This window comes from Balaenoptera acutorostrata, chromosome 4 (assembly GCF_949987535.1).
Source record: "Balaenoptera acutorostrata chromosome 4, mBalAcu1.1, whole genome shotgun sequence".
Taxonomy (NCBI): Eukaryota; Metazoa; Chordata; class Mammalia; order Artiodactyla; family Balaenopteridae; genus Balaenoptera; species Balaenoptera acutorostrata.
This window is the reverse complement of record NC_080067.1, coordinates 52,675,429-52,691,112: the sequence shown is the minus strand read 5'-3', so window position 1 is coordinate 52,691,112 and position 15,684 is coordinate 52,675,429. Positions and strand designations below refer to the sequence as shown.

At 35.1% G+C, this 15,684-nt stretch overlaps 1 long non-coding RNA gene across 1 annotated transcript in view; it reads right to left on the bottom strand.

The window, feature by feature from the left end:
* LOC103009024 (uncharacterized) overlaps positions 1–15,684 on the bottom strand; it is a 35,941-nt gene that overhangs the window by 13,287 nt on the left and 6,970 nt on the right. Inside the window, exons 4-5 of the long non-coding RNA XR_009008192.1 lie at positions 7,686–7,818; positions 89–163 (exon numbers count right to left, since the gene is read on the bottom strand). This is a non-coding gene — a long non-coding RNA (uncharacterized LOC103009024). The remainder of the gene's footprint in view (positions 1–88; positions 164–7,685; positions 7,819–15,684) is intronic.

Below are 15,684 nucleotides of genomic sequence, written 5' to 3'. Positions count from 1 at the left end.
AACTCAGTATCATCAATATAATAAAATAAAGGCAAAGGGCTGGCGTGTTTTGTGGCCCTTCAGCCGGAAAGGTGTCTTGTCTTCTTACTTTTTCTCCTGAGGCTCAGTCTTTGAAGAGAACAAAGTAGTTCTGGAGTCTCTCTTCCTTCCCCAAAGTCATTATCTGAAGAGCAAAGAAAATAAAGCAGAATGTTGCTTCACCAAGGCACTCTTCAATCTTTCATGCTTGTTTCGTCTTGTGATAGTGGTGGCATTGTTCCAGGCTATGGGGAAAATAGGCTCTTACATGAAGTGCTTAAGCAAAGAGTAATTTATTAATACTAACACAGATGAGTACATAGGCACTAAAAGAAACAAACAAAAGGAAGAAGCCCTTTAGGCATGCTTGCAACAATAAAGCACTATTCCCTCAAGGGCCACCCTAAGAAACAGTATTTTCTCTCAGGCCCTTGTCTCTAAAATTACACACCTTCTACTGCTTTTTCTCAGTGCCCCAGTTTATTCCTAGGTGAACTAGCCAGTCTCTGGTCAGTCACAACAGAAGATTAGAATTAGAAGTATGTAAGATAGGTTATTTACTGCCTCACCTCAAAATGACATAATTGCTCCCTGAAGATTATCAAATTTAAAACTGGTTTAGTTTTTCAGCTTGCAATACAAATTCAATATAGAAATGCCTATCTGGTGATTTGTATCTCATCAATCACCAAGGACAGAAAATAAGCCCAGCTATTTTTTTCTCAGATATCGGACAACTATAATTTCCACACAAAATTTTCTATTTCAACACATTTTAAGTGGAAATCTTTCTAAAATGCATAAGAAGTTTTCACAACTCTACCAAGAGGGTAAATACAACGTAATTTAAGTTGTTACTAATCTCAGGATTATCCAAGTGGGTCTTGGTCTTCCAGATTAAGACACTGCTTTGTCAAAGAGCAACATGGCCTCTCCTAAGTGAACTGCAGCAAGCCAGGCAGCTGCTAGGTAGAAAGGACTCCTATGAGTCTAGGCCAGTGGTTATCAGATACTTGGCATCAGGACCTTCAACTGACATGACTATTCTCAGAAGTTCTGGGAAAGAGTCCTATTTAACTCTTCCAGAGCAAAGACTTGGCATGAGACCACAGCTACCCCAGAGTTACAGATGGGGCTGTCTCGTGATTCTGTGGGAAATTTGCTTCTTTACTTGGCACGTGCTACACAGTATGTCATTTTCTGCCCACAGTTGGGTGAAAAGAGAACTTCTCTAAGCTCCTCTTTAAGCATGTACATGCAATGCAAAAGCTAGGCTTCTGAGTGCCAAGTATAACTGAATAAAGGACAAAGGAATAAGATCATCTATTCTCTAAAAATACCTTGTGTAATACAACCCAAAGAATGCACTCTACTTTCAAGCCTATGGCTAGTTCAAATAAATGTAATCATCACTACCCTTGAATTAAATGGATAATAAAACATTATGAACATGTTGTAAAATAATTCAAACTCAGTCATAGCAATGATTTTTCTATGTTTTGGGCAAAGGGTTAATCTCTGAAGAATACCAATAGTATAAATGGTTAAAATATCTGTAAGAAAGATACTAATTCAAACCCCTTCACCTACTTGGATATAGTTTGCTAGAAATAAGTTTTGTTGACAGATGTTGATAGAGATACTTAAGAAAACATTATGAACAAAAAGAGATGTATAAATGTTATAGTTCAAGTATAATTCATACACTTCCTTTCCCAAGTTTCTTCATTATACACTAGCTTCAATTTTTTTTAATAGTAGGTGTATTTTACAATACTTTGATCCTCTTCAATATTCTGGCATGACTCCCTTTTTCCTAATGAAGCCCATATTTTAGCATTCTTAAGTTTATATATTACAAATGTAAGAGTCAGGTCTCTCAGTTGCAAAATAACAGAAACCCTCCCAATTCAAAGTGGCTTAGTTCCTAAACGGGGAATTCATTGACTCATATAAACGGCCAATCCAGGGGTGCAGCAGACCTCAAATATAAAAGGATTTACGGGCTCAAAGAATTTCATTACAGTTCTCTCTCTCCATCTCTCTACTCTTTCTATATTTCTTTGTCTTCATTATTTAAGGAGATATTTTCCCCATGGCAGTCAAGAAAGGCACCAGCAGCCTCAGGTCACAAACTCCAGGAAAGAAAACCATTGGCTCTTCTTGGGTTTCATAAAGTCATACCAGATACAGAAATAAAAGCATAGTTTCCTAATGGAACTCAAAGACAATAGAAGCATGCTGGACAGTAAAAAAAAACCCTACGAAATTACACTGCAAATTACAAATTAACTTTTTAAGAATCTTACAGACTAACATAAGGGTTAGCTTTATCATTTTTAAATTTTAGTGAAAACATCAAGTCAACAAGCAAATATTATATGACTGTGTATTATGCTCAAGGGATACAAATGTTATAAAAGCCAAAGTTTCAACCACTGAAGAATCATAGTCTAGTTGGTGGTTGACAAAATTTGATGCATGACAAATGAATGAATGGAAGATGTGATTTTAACCAAGTGCTAAATATTACAGCACATATTATAACCTTAATACTAATTCAGGAAAGAAAGGATGATTGTGGAGTAGAACAATCATTGAAGGTTTATAGAGATGGTGAAAAGTATTTTGTTTCATGAAAGATGGATTGTCTTTGAATTGTTGGAAGAGGGTGGGAAAGAGTGAGGGTTGAAGGAAAAAGAATGAAATGGCTCAGAGGTGGGCATTCTATATGTAGAGACCTGATGGTAGACAACAGCCCACTCATAATGGAGAATTCATGTTGAGGATAAAGTAAGAGGGTTACAGAGAAGTTAGCTGATGGAGGATTTTGAATACTGGGTTTGAATTTGAATTAGTTAAAATTTCCCTATATGTACGTTTGCAGAAGAATAGAGAGGGAAATCCAGCTGCAGGTCATGATATAATTGGAGTTCATTAGTTGGAATAATATTTCTGCTCTATGACAGGGGCCATCACATCCATTTATGCAGGTTGTAAGCTGTACAACGCTAGTGGGCACCAACCACGTTGCAGTGTGAACGGTGCTTCTGAAAGTTGGGAAATACACAACCCTTATAAAAATATACGGTCCAATAAAAAAAAAATACGGTCCATCTAGATGACTTCAAGAAACAAAACATATCAATTTGAAGGGGGTGGAAGATAGGTAGGTACTAGGTAGAAGTTAGAGAGAAGGTTAAAGAGAAAAGTGGAGACCAGATTATGGAGTGCCTTGAATTCCAGGCTAAGAAATACAGAATTTATTCTGCGTTTAATGCAGGGAAATTGGGGAGCTATTGAAGGATTTTGACTAGAATAGTGAAGTAGCAATCAGTGTTTGAGGAAAATTAAATTTAGGCTACAGGTCCAGGATTGATTCAAGGGGGCAGAAATTAGCAAAATAGAGAACTATGAAAAGATCATTAGAGCAGTGCAGGAAAAAAACTGGACCATAAGATAGAAAGCAAAGAAGATCTTTGGGAGGTATTTTAAAAAGAAAAAAAAGATAAAAAGAAAGAAAGTGGGATTTTGTGAACCTCTTACAAAAGGAACATATGCCCTGGGACATATTATTATTATTTAGGTAGAGAATAAAGAACAGAAATTACGTTTCTTTCAAATCGCTCCCAGTGACTTTACTGCTGGCAGTTATATAGTTCTTTAGAGTTTACACAGTAATTTCAAATATATTATTCCATTTGGATAAAGATATTTTTTGAAATCATGAAACTAAGCACTGTACTAAGGTTATATATAAAGGTAACATCTAAAATACAGAAATTTTTATTCATCACCTATGATAGAATGCAATTTAATATTGTAATGACAAACTTCCATGTGTTTATTTGGACCAGAAAAGAATGGGCAGTAATACCAGCATGCCTGAAACCAAACTTTCCATGTATTCTGGATCTTATTTCTTTCTGATCTCATTCTTCTTCAGGGACCTTGTTCCCTGTCTTTCCTCTTCCCATCCCTGATCTTCCCTTCAGCATTTTAGAAAAATATTCTTTAACCTATTTCCATCCTGGGTCATCTCTTCACTTTCCATCAATCTAAGCTGCTGACAGCGTAAGTGTATGTTTCATGTCTCTACCTCCTCTGTATTGGCACTTCTCAATCCATTCCACCTCTGTAAGGTTTTCTCCCTGGAGATAACACTAACCTCCTATTTGCTATTTCTGTTGGACGTTTTTCAGTATTTACCATATTTGACCTCTTGGCAGTGGATGATAGTTTTCCTCTTCTTCATTCTTGAAACTCCTGCCTTGGGTTCCTGGTCTCATTCTGTTATCTTGCCTCTGTGACCTTGACTTTCTCCTGTCCTTTCCTATTTATAATCCTCCAGGGTTCCATCCTTCACCCTCTACCCTTTCTTTTTATACACACTTTCTCTGGGGAATTTCATCCTCTCCTTCTAAAGCTTATATACTGACCCCTGTCAATTCTGTATCTCCAATCCAAATCCAAAGCAGTATATTTACAATTGGATGCCCCATATACGCTCCACAAAACATGTCCAGCACTAAACTTCTCACTAGTACCTCAAGTCTGTCCTTCTTTCCATACTCTCTTCAGAAATTATGGACCCACTGTTCACACAAGGATCTAAGGTAGAACACAGAGAATTGTCTTTGATTCCTTTCTTCTTCATCCTCCATGTGATGGTTAATTTTATGTGTTAACACAATTGGACCACAGGGTGCACAGATTTTGATTAAATATTATTTCTGGGTGTGTCTGTGAGGGTGTTTCTGGATGACGTTAAAGTTTAAATTGGTAGTCTGAATAAAGCAGATTGAGCAAAATTACTTTCTATGGGGCTGCATGTTTGCCATCCTTCCTGAAATTATATTGATTTTTCACAGGAATTCTTCCTAATAACACTCTTGCACACAAATCCTTTTTTCAAGGTCCCTTTCTGAGGATTCCAAGTTAGAACAACAAGTTTTAATGGCTGGTTAATATTTTTTTTATACCATTTATACCAGAATTTAACTACTTCCCAATAATTCAGTGTTTAGATTGTTTCTATTTTTCTCTACAATAACTAGCTTTGTAATGATTACAAATAGTTCAGTGTTTAGATTGTTTCTATTTTTCTCTACAATAACTAGCTTTGTAATGATTATCTTTGTATGCAAAAATGTTCTCATGTGTTCTAGATTGCTTTCTATGGATATATTCCTAGAAGGGAAATTACTAAATCAAAAGGCATGAAGGCATATTTTACAGTGCTTGATCTATCTGTATTGCTTTAAAAAATATTTTTACCACTATCAGCCAATCTTAATGTAAACATTTTTAAAAACTTATTTTATTAGTTATGAGATTATTAGCATTGTTTTCTTTGATCACTGAGATTAAATATTTTCTTATATATTTACTGGTTGTTTACCCTCTGTTTATAAACTTTGCAATTTTAAATTATCCTAGTGTTTTTTAACAATATACATACAATTATACAACTTAAAGTTGTTAAACTTTGCAATTTTAAATTATCCTAGTGTTTTTTAACAATATACATACAATTATACAACTTAAAGTTGTTAAACCTATACAACCTTAAAGTTGTTTAGGTTTAGCATTTATGCAATCTATTTTATCTATGCAAATATTCTGTTTGCTTTTAAGTGTTTAAAAATTGTTTAAAATACAACAGTTTTGATTTTTGAGTAATCCAATCTATTTATTTGTTTTCCTTTGTGATTTCTTCTAATGGTTCCCTACTCAGAAAGTTGACCTGCAATTAAAATCAGATAAATTTTATCTTACATTTTTTTCTCGAATTTTTTCTCTCTTTCCTATGTCTCTCTTTAACATTTATCTTGTGAATCCCTCTGTTATTTACTTTGACATATGGCAGAGATCGAAAATAGATTCCATCTTGTGTGCCAAGTTTATTCACTCACTCAATAAAAATATATTCAATGTTTACTATGTACCAGGCACAGTGTTAGGCATCATTGTTAGAGACAAATGTTGAGAGGGATACTGAAGTCACATTTGAAGTCACTCAGTGGGAGAGTGCACTTAACTGATTGCCAGTGGGAGAGAGAAGAGGGAGGGGAAATATGTGGCCCCCTAGCCTAGTGCTAGGGATTTTGCCCTCTTTTTGCATGTTGTGCTATCAACTCATTACTTGTAGAGAAACAGATCGTATGATCAGGGGATATGCTCAATAATGTTAAAAAATACAAACGAGTCAAAAGCATAATTATCCTGAAAAGAATAAATAGGTTTTCAGGAGTAAGTAAAAATATCTGCTCCCCCCCACCCCACTGCTTCATTTAATCACTTAAAAGTACTAAGATATAACAAATTGCCTTTTATATAAGTATTTTAACATGGTTATAATCATATTGTTTGTACAATTTTACATTCTACTTTTTCCATTTAACATTATAAAATATTTGCATATGCCATAAGCTTCTTAGTAAAAATAATATCTGATAGTGATACCTAACAGGTTTTAATGGACCAATTACTCTTTTCAAAGCAGAGTTAGTTTCTTTTCTTAAATAAATAGACATTTTTACAGATTCTCTACTTGAGATATTATCAGACAACCATGCCCATTTTTTCAGGTGTACACATTTAATCCAAGTGAATTAATATAAGCACACACTACCTTACGTCCTCAAGCAAATTTCTTTTTCTATTAGCCAGGCAGTGTATTCAATTTTCTTCTTTTTGGTAACTCTGAAGACCATTCATTCCATAATTTATTGAGCCTCTAAAATGGAAAATGATCTATAATAGGGCACTGCCTTAAGAAATCATGTTCCATATATTCTAATATATTTAAATGTAGCCCTTTACATTCTTAACCTACTCCTCTCTACTAGCTCCTTTCCAAAGTTTTTAAGTGTATGCTAATCCAAAAACAAAACCCCAAACTCCAAAACCAAACTTTTTCTCAACCTGGTTTCTTCCTCAAACTCCACCCAATCTATCTTCCTTCTCAGCCAAACATAACAAAAGCAGAGTCCACTCTTACTACTTCCCTTCCCTTAATTATCTATCACCCATTTATTCCCCAAGTACTGCAATCTTCCACCCCACCCCTAGTCAGTTAACTTTACTTGACCTCTCTGTAACTCCAACAGTTAAGACTCCCCTCTCTCTGCAAAGTACTCTCTTCCCAACACCTTTGCTTTCCCTGTTACTCCTCTCACATACCTTGTTCTTAATCACCAATTCCTCCTTTTATCTCACTAGCCTTTGAATGTACAGTAGAAGCCCTTAACTCCAGGTAACTAATTCACAGGATTAGGGGAGGCTCTTCCCCTCTCTGTAAATGGGTTCCTTCCCCACCACACTTCAGGGCTGAAGGCTCCTGGCACAAAAAAATGAACCTCCAATCCATCTGTGTATACTTACTGACCTATATGCTCAGTCAGTAGAGACAAATAGTTTATTCTAAAAACTGTTTATGCAATTACACTTGCTGTTTTTATTATGCAATTTAATCAAATGTTATATAAACTAATGAGATATGAGAGTAAAAAAAGAGTTGTTTCTATGAAAATTAATATGAGTGGTTTGGAAAAGCTTCATAATGGTTGGTAGCTTAAAGAAAAATTGCAGTCAAATCAGGTGAAAAACAAGGCCAAGAAAAATATTTTTCAAATCTTGACATATTTTACATTGAGTGACCTTACCATGCACGTGTCTTTAAGTTCTTGCACCACTCAACAAAGCTAAAACTGGAATCTGAATGATGCTCTATGGTTTAACAAACGAAGGTGAGCTCCAACCAACAACAGATCCACACACAAAGCAAAGACCTTGACCCTGCATCAAGAGAGAATTAAAGGAAAGTAGATTTATATGTTTTAAGATGTTTATGCATCACTTATTTTTCCCAGCTGTAACTGACTCTACTGATTAACCTGTCCCAGTTGCCTTGTCTAAGAGGCATTCGTCAGAAATATCTTGATTACATCATGAGGCCTCTTCTTTCCTTGCTTTGCTGTCTCCTTGAGAAATTTAATTTCCAACCAGAGCTTCAGTGTAGCCTTTAAACAAATAACCACCACATCTGCAAGCTCTTCACAGAGGGGTCCAAGGTTCATTCATCATCAAACCCTCACCTTCTGCTGCCCTCCCTGCACTGTGCCTTGCCCACAGTAACTACTTCAAAAATTATTGAGATTTAAAGCATAATGAAAATGTTAGTCCATAAGTTACAACCCAAGAATTAGAAATCTGGTTCAAATTGGTGTATTACAAGAAAACTCCTCTGTTTTGAAGTCATAATTTACCCCCCCTCTCAACAATTAAAGGAAAGAAACTCAATCGACAATTATAATCGGAAAACTATCAGTTTTAATTGGGTAGCTGAAGCTAACTTTAAAAATCAACTATAGTTTCCCAGAAATGTACAAATTTAGGTGGACAATGGCAAGTACCACTACAGCTTTCAATTTTATCTAAATGAAGGCTAAAGTTTTGCTAATCTCTTGAATCCTGTGGGTTTATTCTCTCTGAAGCAATTGCCTCTAAGCTAGATAGGACAGATATGATTATCTCTTCCATTTGACAAATGAGAGAATTAATGGCTCCTGACTTACCCTTGACCTTATAGATGGTTTGTGACTTAAATGGGATTTGTACCCAGGCATTAGGCATCTTGAGTCACCTTTTAATTTTTCCTAAGCTCCTTCACAATTGGGCAGGAGAATCAGGAACTAAATAGCGAAAATCCAAACTTTTCTATCCACAATTATCACTCCTCTTTTTACCAGGCTGTCTAGGATTATGCCTTTAGAGTTCAGCCCTTTAACACATTTTCCCACAAAATTCCTGGGAGGAATAATAAGTTAATAATGCATTCTTTAACATCTTTCTATTAATTAATATATCCAATTTGCTTTCCTTTGATTAAGTAATTACCTGAGGAAAAGGAAAGGAAAGGAATGGGCATTTTGAGAAAGAATTTGTTTCTTTTTTTTTTTGCATTTTTAAAAATTGAGGTTTCTTGTCCCATTTCTTTTCAAACCCTCATCCTGATCTCCTGTTGAAGACGCAGCCATCTTTGGCTTCCAGGCATCATTCTCCATCTAAGATTGACAATGTGCTTACTAAAAAGAAAACTAATGTTAATTGAAACTGTTTTTTGTTTCGTTTTTTTTTTCTTGCTATTTACATTTTGCCTGTACCTGTTTGTGACTATCGTTCTGTCCCTAGTCCATGAACGTTTTTCTTATGCTTTCAACAGGGAACTCTCATCATCATAATAAAATTCCTAGTCACATATCGCCTTTTTTCTGGCATTCCTTTAATCCAACTCTTCCCCATCTCATAAGCCTAAATTTACTTATCACTTGTGCTAGGATAACAAATACATCACACAAGCCAAAACTTAATTAGCAAATAATGTGATGTTGAATGAAAAATTCTGCTAATGCACATAAAAATTAGTATAACTATTCAGACCACGAAGTTGTTTATACACATTGTCTCAGAAATAGCATTCCTGGGAATTTATCCTTAAAAAATATAATTAGCAGATGTGAAAACAGACAAAAAACCAAATACAGCATTTATAAAATATTCACTGTTAATTATTTTTAAAAAAAGCTATCCAAATGTCCAAATATAGACCAGCTAAGTACATGTTACATCATTGAAAAGGATAGATATGTAGACATTTAAAAGTATAATGATTAAGACTATATAGGGGGGCTTCCCTGGTGGCACAGTGGTTAAGAATCTGCCTGCCAATGCAGGGGACACGGGTTCGAGCCCTGGCTTGGGAAGATCCCACATGCCGCGGAGCGACTAAGCCCATGAGTCACAACTACTGAGCCTGCGCATCTGGAGCCTGTGCTCCGCAACGGGAGAGGCCGCGACGGTGAGAGGCCCGCGCACCGCGATGAAGAGTGGACCCCGCTTGCCACAACTAGAGAAAGCCCTCGCACAGAAACGAAGACCCAACACAGCCAAAAAAAAAAAAAAAAAAGACTATATAGGAAACCAAAATATTATAAATGTAGTGGTAATTAAAAAGCATTATATAGGGCTTCCCTGGTGGCGCAGTGGTTGAGAATCCGCCTGCCAATGCAGGGGACACGGGTTCGAGCCCTGGTCTGGGAGGATCCCACATGCCACGGAGCAACTAGGCCCGTGAGCCACAATTACTGAACCTGCGCATCTGGAGCCTGTGCTCCGCAACAAGAGAGGCCACGATAGTGAGAGGCCCGCGCACCGCGATGAAGAGTGGCCCCCGCTTGCCACAACTAGAGAAGGCCCTCGCACAGAAACGAAGACCCAACACAGCCATAAATAAATAAATAAATAAATAAATAAATACTTAAAAAAAAACTATAAAAAAAAGCATTATATAAAACAATATGCTGTTTTATAATTTTAATTAAATAAAATATAACTATGCAGATCAGAAATAGATCGTAATATGCAAAAGTGGAAATAGTTGCTGTGCTAAATGAAGGAGTTGTTAGTGAAAATTTTTTTCAGATATTATTATTGTCGCTACTTTGTTTTCTGTTTGTTTGACTCTTAGTTTCATTGATATTTTAAATTAATAAACAACATTAATTTCATGTAAAAAATTGAGGTTTAATTGACATATAATATTAGGTTCAAGTGTACAACATAATGATTTTATATTTATATATATTGTGAAATGATCACTGCAATAAGTCGAATTATCATCCATCACCGTACAAAGTTACCAACTTTTTTCCTTCGTTTGATGAGAACGTTTAAGATTTACTCCCTTTGTGATTTTCAAAGAAATAATACAATATTGACTACAGTCATCATACTGTACATTACATCTCCATGACTTATTTATTTTATAACTGTAAGTTTGTACCTCTTTATCCTCTTTACTCACTTGCCCCACCTGCCACCCACTTCTGCTCTGGCAGCTACCAATCTGTTCTCTGTATTATGAGTTTGGGTATTTTTTCTGTTTTGTTTGTTCATTTGTTTTATTTCTTAGAGTCCACGTGTAAGTGAAATCACGTGGTATTTGTCTTTCTCTGTCTGGTTTATTTCACTTAGCCTAATACCCTCAAGGTCCATCAGTGTTGTCACAAATGGCAAGATTTCATTCTTTGTTAGGGCTTAGTAGTATTCCATTGTATATGATACCACATCTTCTTTATCCATTCATCTATCAATGAACACAGATTATTTCCATATCTTGACTATTATAAATAATACTGCAATTACAGTGGGGTTGCCAAGATCTTTTTGAGTTAATGTTTTTATTTCCTTTGGACAAATACCCATGAGTAGAATTGCTGGATCATATGGTAGTTCTATTTTTAACTTTTTCAGGAACCTCCAAACTGTTTTCCATAGTGGCTGCACCAATTTACATTTCACCAACAGTACACAAGTTTCCCTTTTCTCCACATCCTCACCAATACTTGTTATTTCTTGTCTTTTTGATAAAGCCATTCTAACAGGTGTAAGGTGGTATCTTATTGTGATTTTGATGTGCATTTCCCTGATGATTAGTGATGTTCAGCATCTTTTCATGTGCCTATTGCCCATCTGTATGTCTTCTTTGGAAAAGTGTCTGTTCTGGTCCTCTGCTCATTTTTTAATTGGATTTTCTTCTGCTCTTGATTTGTATGAGTTCCTTATATATTTTCAATATTAACCTCTTATCATATATATGATTGGCAAATACTTTCTCCCATTTCATAGGTTGCCTTTTTCTTTTGTTGATGGTCTCCTTTAACTGGGCAGAAACTTTTTAGTTTGATGTAGTTCCATTTGTTTATTTTTGCTTATGTTGCCTTTGCTTTTGGAGTCATACCCAAAAAATCACTGTCAAGACCAATGTCACTTCTGTTTTCTTCTAGAAGGTTTATGGTTTCAGGTCTTACATTCAAATCTTTAATCCATTTTGACCTAATTCTTGTATATGGTGTAAGATAGTGATCTAGTTTCATACTTTTGTGTGTTGCTGTCCAATTTTCCCAACACCATTACTTAAGAAACTGTTTTTCCCCATTGTGTATCCTTGGTCCTTTGTCACAAATTAATTGATCATATGTGCATGGGTTTATGTCTGAGGTCTCTATTCTGTTCCATTGATCTATGTATCTGTTTATATGCCAATACCATACTGCTTTGATTACTATAGCTTTGTAATATAGTTTGAAATCAGGGAGCATGGTGCCTCCAGCTTTGTTCTTGTTTCTCAAGATTGCTTTGGCTATCTCAGATCTTTTGTAGTCCATACAAATTTTAGAATTGCTTTATTTCTGTAAAAAGTGTCATGGAATTTTGATAGGGATTGCAATGAATCTGTAGATAGCTTTGGGTAATACGGACATTTTAACAATGTTAAATGTTAACATCGTTAACATTTTATCTTTTATCTATTTTTATCTTTTTATCTTTTTGGTTAAATTTATTTGTAGGTATTCAGTGCAATTGTAAATGGTACTGTTTTCTTAATTTCTCTTTCTGATAACTCATTTTAGAGTATAGAAATGCAACCAATATTTGTATACTGATTTTGTTCCCTATAACTTAGCTGGATTTGTTTATTAGTTCTAACAGTTTTTTTGGTAGAGTCTTCAGGGTTTTCTACATATAAAATCATGTCATCCACAAATAGTGACAGTTTTACCTCTTCCTTTCCAGTATGGATGCCTTTTATTTCCTTTTCTAACCTAATTCCTGTGACTAGGACTTCCAATATTATGTTGAATAGAAGTGGCAAGGGTGGGCACACTTCTCTTGTTCTGGATTTTAGAGCTGAAAGCTTTTCACCTTTTAGTATGACGTTAGCTGTGGGCTTGTCATGTATATGTTTAGGAACGTTCCCTCTATACCTACTTTATTGAGTTGATTTTTTTAACCATAAATGGGTTTTGAATTTTGTCAAATGCTTTTTCTGCATCTATTGAGATGATCATATGATTTTTATCCTTCATTTTGTATCATGTTGATTGATTTGCAGATGTTGAATCATCCTTGCATACCTGGAATAAATCCCACTTGATCATGATGTACGATCCTTTTTATGTATTGTTGAATTCAGTTTGCTAGTATTTTGTTGAAGATGTTTGCATCTATGTTCATCAGGCATATTGGCCTATAATTTTCTTTCTTTGTGGTGTCCTTGTCCATTTTAGGTATCAGAGTAATGCTGGCCTTGTAAAATGAGTTTGGAAACATTCCCTTCTATTCAATTTTTTCAAAGAATTTGAGGAGGATAGGTATTAAATCTTTTTTGAATGTTTGGTAGAATTCATCAGTGAAACTGCCTAGTCCTGGACTTTGTTTTTTGAAAGGTTTTTGATTACTGTTTCATTCTCCTTACTAGTAATCAATCTATTCAGATCTTCTATTTCTTCATGATTTAGTCTTGAAAGATTGTATGTTTCTACAAATTTATCCATTTCTTCTAGGTTGTCCATTTTAATGGCATACAGTTGCTTGTAGTAGTTTCTTATGATCCTTTGTTTATTGTGGTATCATTTGTAATTTCTCCTCTTTCATTTCTGATTTTATTTATTTTGGCCCTATTTTTTTTCTTAGTGAGTCTAGCTAAAGGTTTGTCAATTTTGTTTATCTTTTCGAAGAACCAGCTTTTAGTTTTACTGATTTTTTTAAATTGTCTTTTCAGTTTCTGTTTAATTTATTTCTGCTCTAATCTTTATTATTTCCTTCCTTCTACTAACTTTGGGCTTCATTTGTTTTTCTTTTTCTAGTTCCTTTAGGTATAAAGTTGTTCATTTATTTGAGATTTTTGTTAGCTGAGGTAGGTCTGTATCACTATGAACTTCCCTCTTAGAACTGCTTTTGCTGCATTACATAGATTTTAGTATGTTGTATTTCCATTTTCATTCATCTTAAGGTATTTTTTTAATTTCTCCTTTGCTTTCTTCATTGACCTATTGGTTGTTCAGTAGCATGTTGTTTAATCTCCACATATTTGTGATTTTTTGAAGTTTTCTCCTTGTAATTGGTTTCTGCTTTCATATTATTATGGTTGGAAAAAATGCTTGAAATGATCTTCTTAAATCTATTGAGACTTGTTTTGTGGCCTAAAATATAATCTATCCTAAAGAGTGTTCCATGTACATTTGAGAAGAATATGCACTTTGCTGCTTTTGGATGAAATGTTCTCTATACATCTATTAAATTCATCTGGTCTAATGTGTCATTTAAGGCAAATGTTTCCTTATAGATTTTCAGCCTGGATGATCTATCCATCGACATAAGGGGGTATTAAAGTCCTCTATTCTTATTATATTGCTGTCAATTTTGCCCTTAGGTTTGTTAATATTTACTTTATATATTTAGGTGCTCTGATTTTATGTGCATATTTACATATGTTATATCTTCTTATTCAATTGACCCCTTTATCATTATGCAATGCCCATCTTTGGGGCATTAAAAAACTCTATTTTGTCTGATGTAATTATAGCTACCCCAGCTTTCTTTTAGTTTCCATTTGCATAAAACATCTTTTTCCATCTGTTCACTTTGAGTCTGTGTGTCCTTACATCTGAAATGAGTCTCTTGTAGGCAGCATTTAGATGGATCTTTTTTTGTCTTTTAATCCATTCAGCCACTTTGTGCTTTGATTGGAGCATTTATATTTAAAGTAATTATTGATAGTTATGTACTTATTGCCATTTTGTTAATTGTTTTCTATTTTGAAGTTCCTCTCTGTTTTGTTCTTCTTCTTTTGCTCTATTCCTTTGTGGTTGGATGACTTTCTTTAGTGTTATGTTAAGATTCCTTTCTAATTGTTTTTTTGTGTATAGGTTTTTTTTTTGGTTTTTTTTTAAATTTATTTATTTATTTTTGGCTGCATTGGGTCTTCGTTGTTGCCCACAGGCTTTCTCTAGTTGCGGCGAGCGGGGGCTACTCTTCGTTGCGGTGCGTGGGCTTCTCGTTGCGGTGGCTTCTCTTGTTGCGGAGCACAGGCTCTAGGCGCGGGCTCAGTAGTTGTGGCTCACAGGCTTTAGAGCGCAGACTCAGTACTTGTGGCGCACGGGCTTAGTTGCTCTGCGGCATGTGGGATCTTCCCAGACCAGGGCTCGAACCCGTGTCCCCTGCATTGGCAGGCGGATTCTCAACCACTGCTCCACCAGGGAAGCCCCGTTTTTTTTCTTTGAGGTTCACATATGACAGCCTGTGTTTGTGTGTGTGTGTATACTGAGATATATAGATAGATAGATAGATATAGATATAGATATCAGTCTTTCATAAGTTGATACCAAGTTTGAACATATTCTAAAACTCCACATTTTTACTCTCTTCCAACACATTTTGTTTTTGATGTCACATTTCACTGTATATCCCTTAACTAATTATTGTAGTTATTGTTATTGTTACAACTTTTCTCTTTTAAACTTCATACTAGCTTTATATGATTAATCTACTACCTTTACTATATATTTACCTTTACCAGTGAAAATTTTACTTTCACATGTTTTCTTGTTATGAATTAGTGCCCTTTTTTTTCAGCTTAAAGAATCCCCTTTAGAGCTGTTACAGTGGAGGATTACTGGACTGAATGTCAATATTATGACATAGTATGAGTGTGTTTCATGTGTGGTAATTGCAGTCATTGTTGCTTTTGTTGTGGTCATCCATGTACAATGCTTGGTGTCAGTCTATTTATCTCTTGTAAAAATAAAATACAGTGTGTGT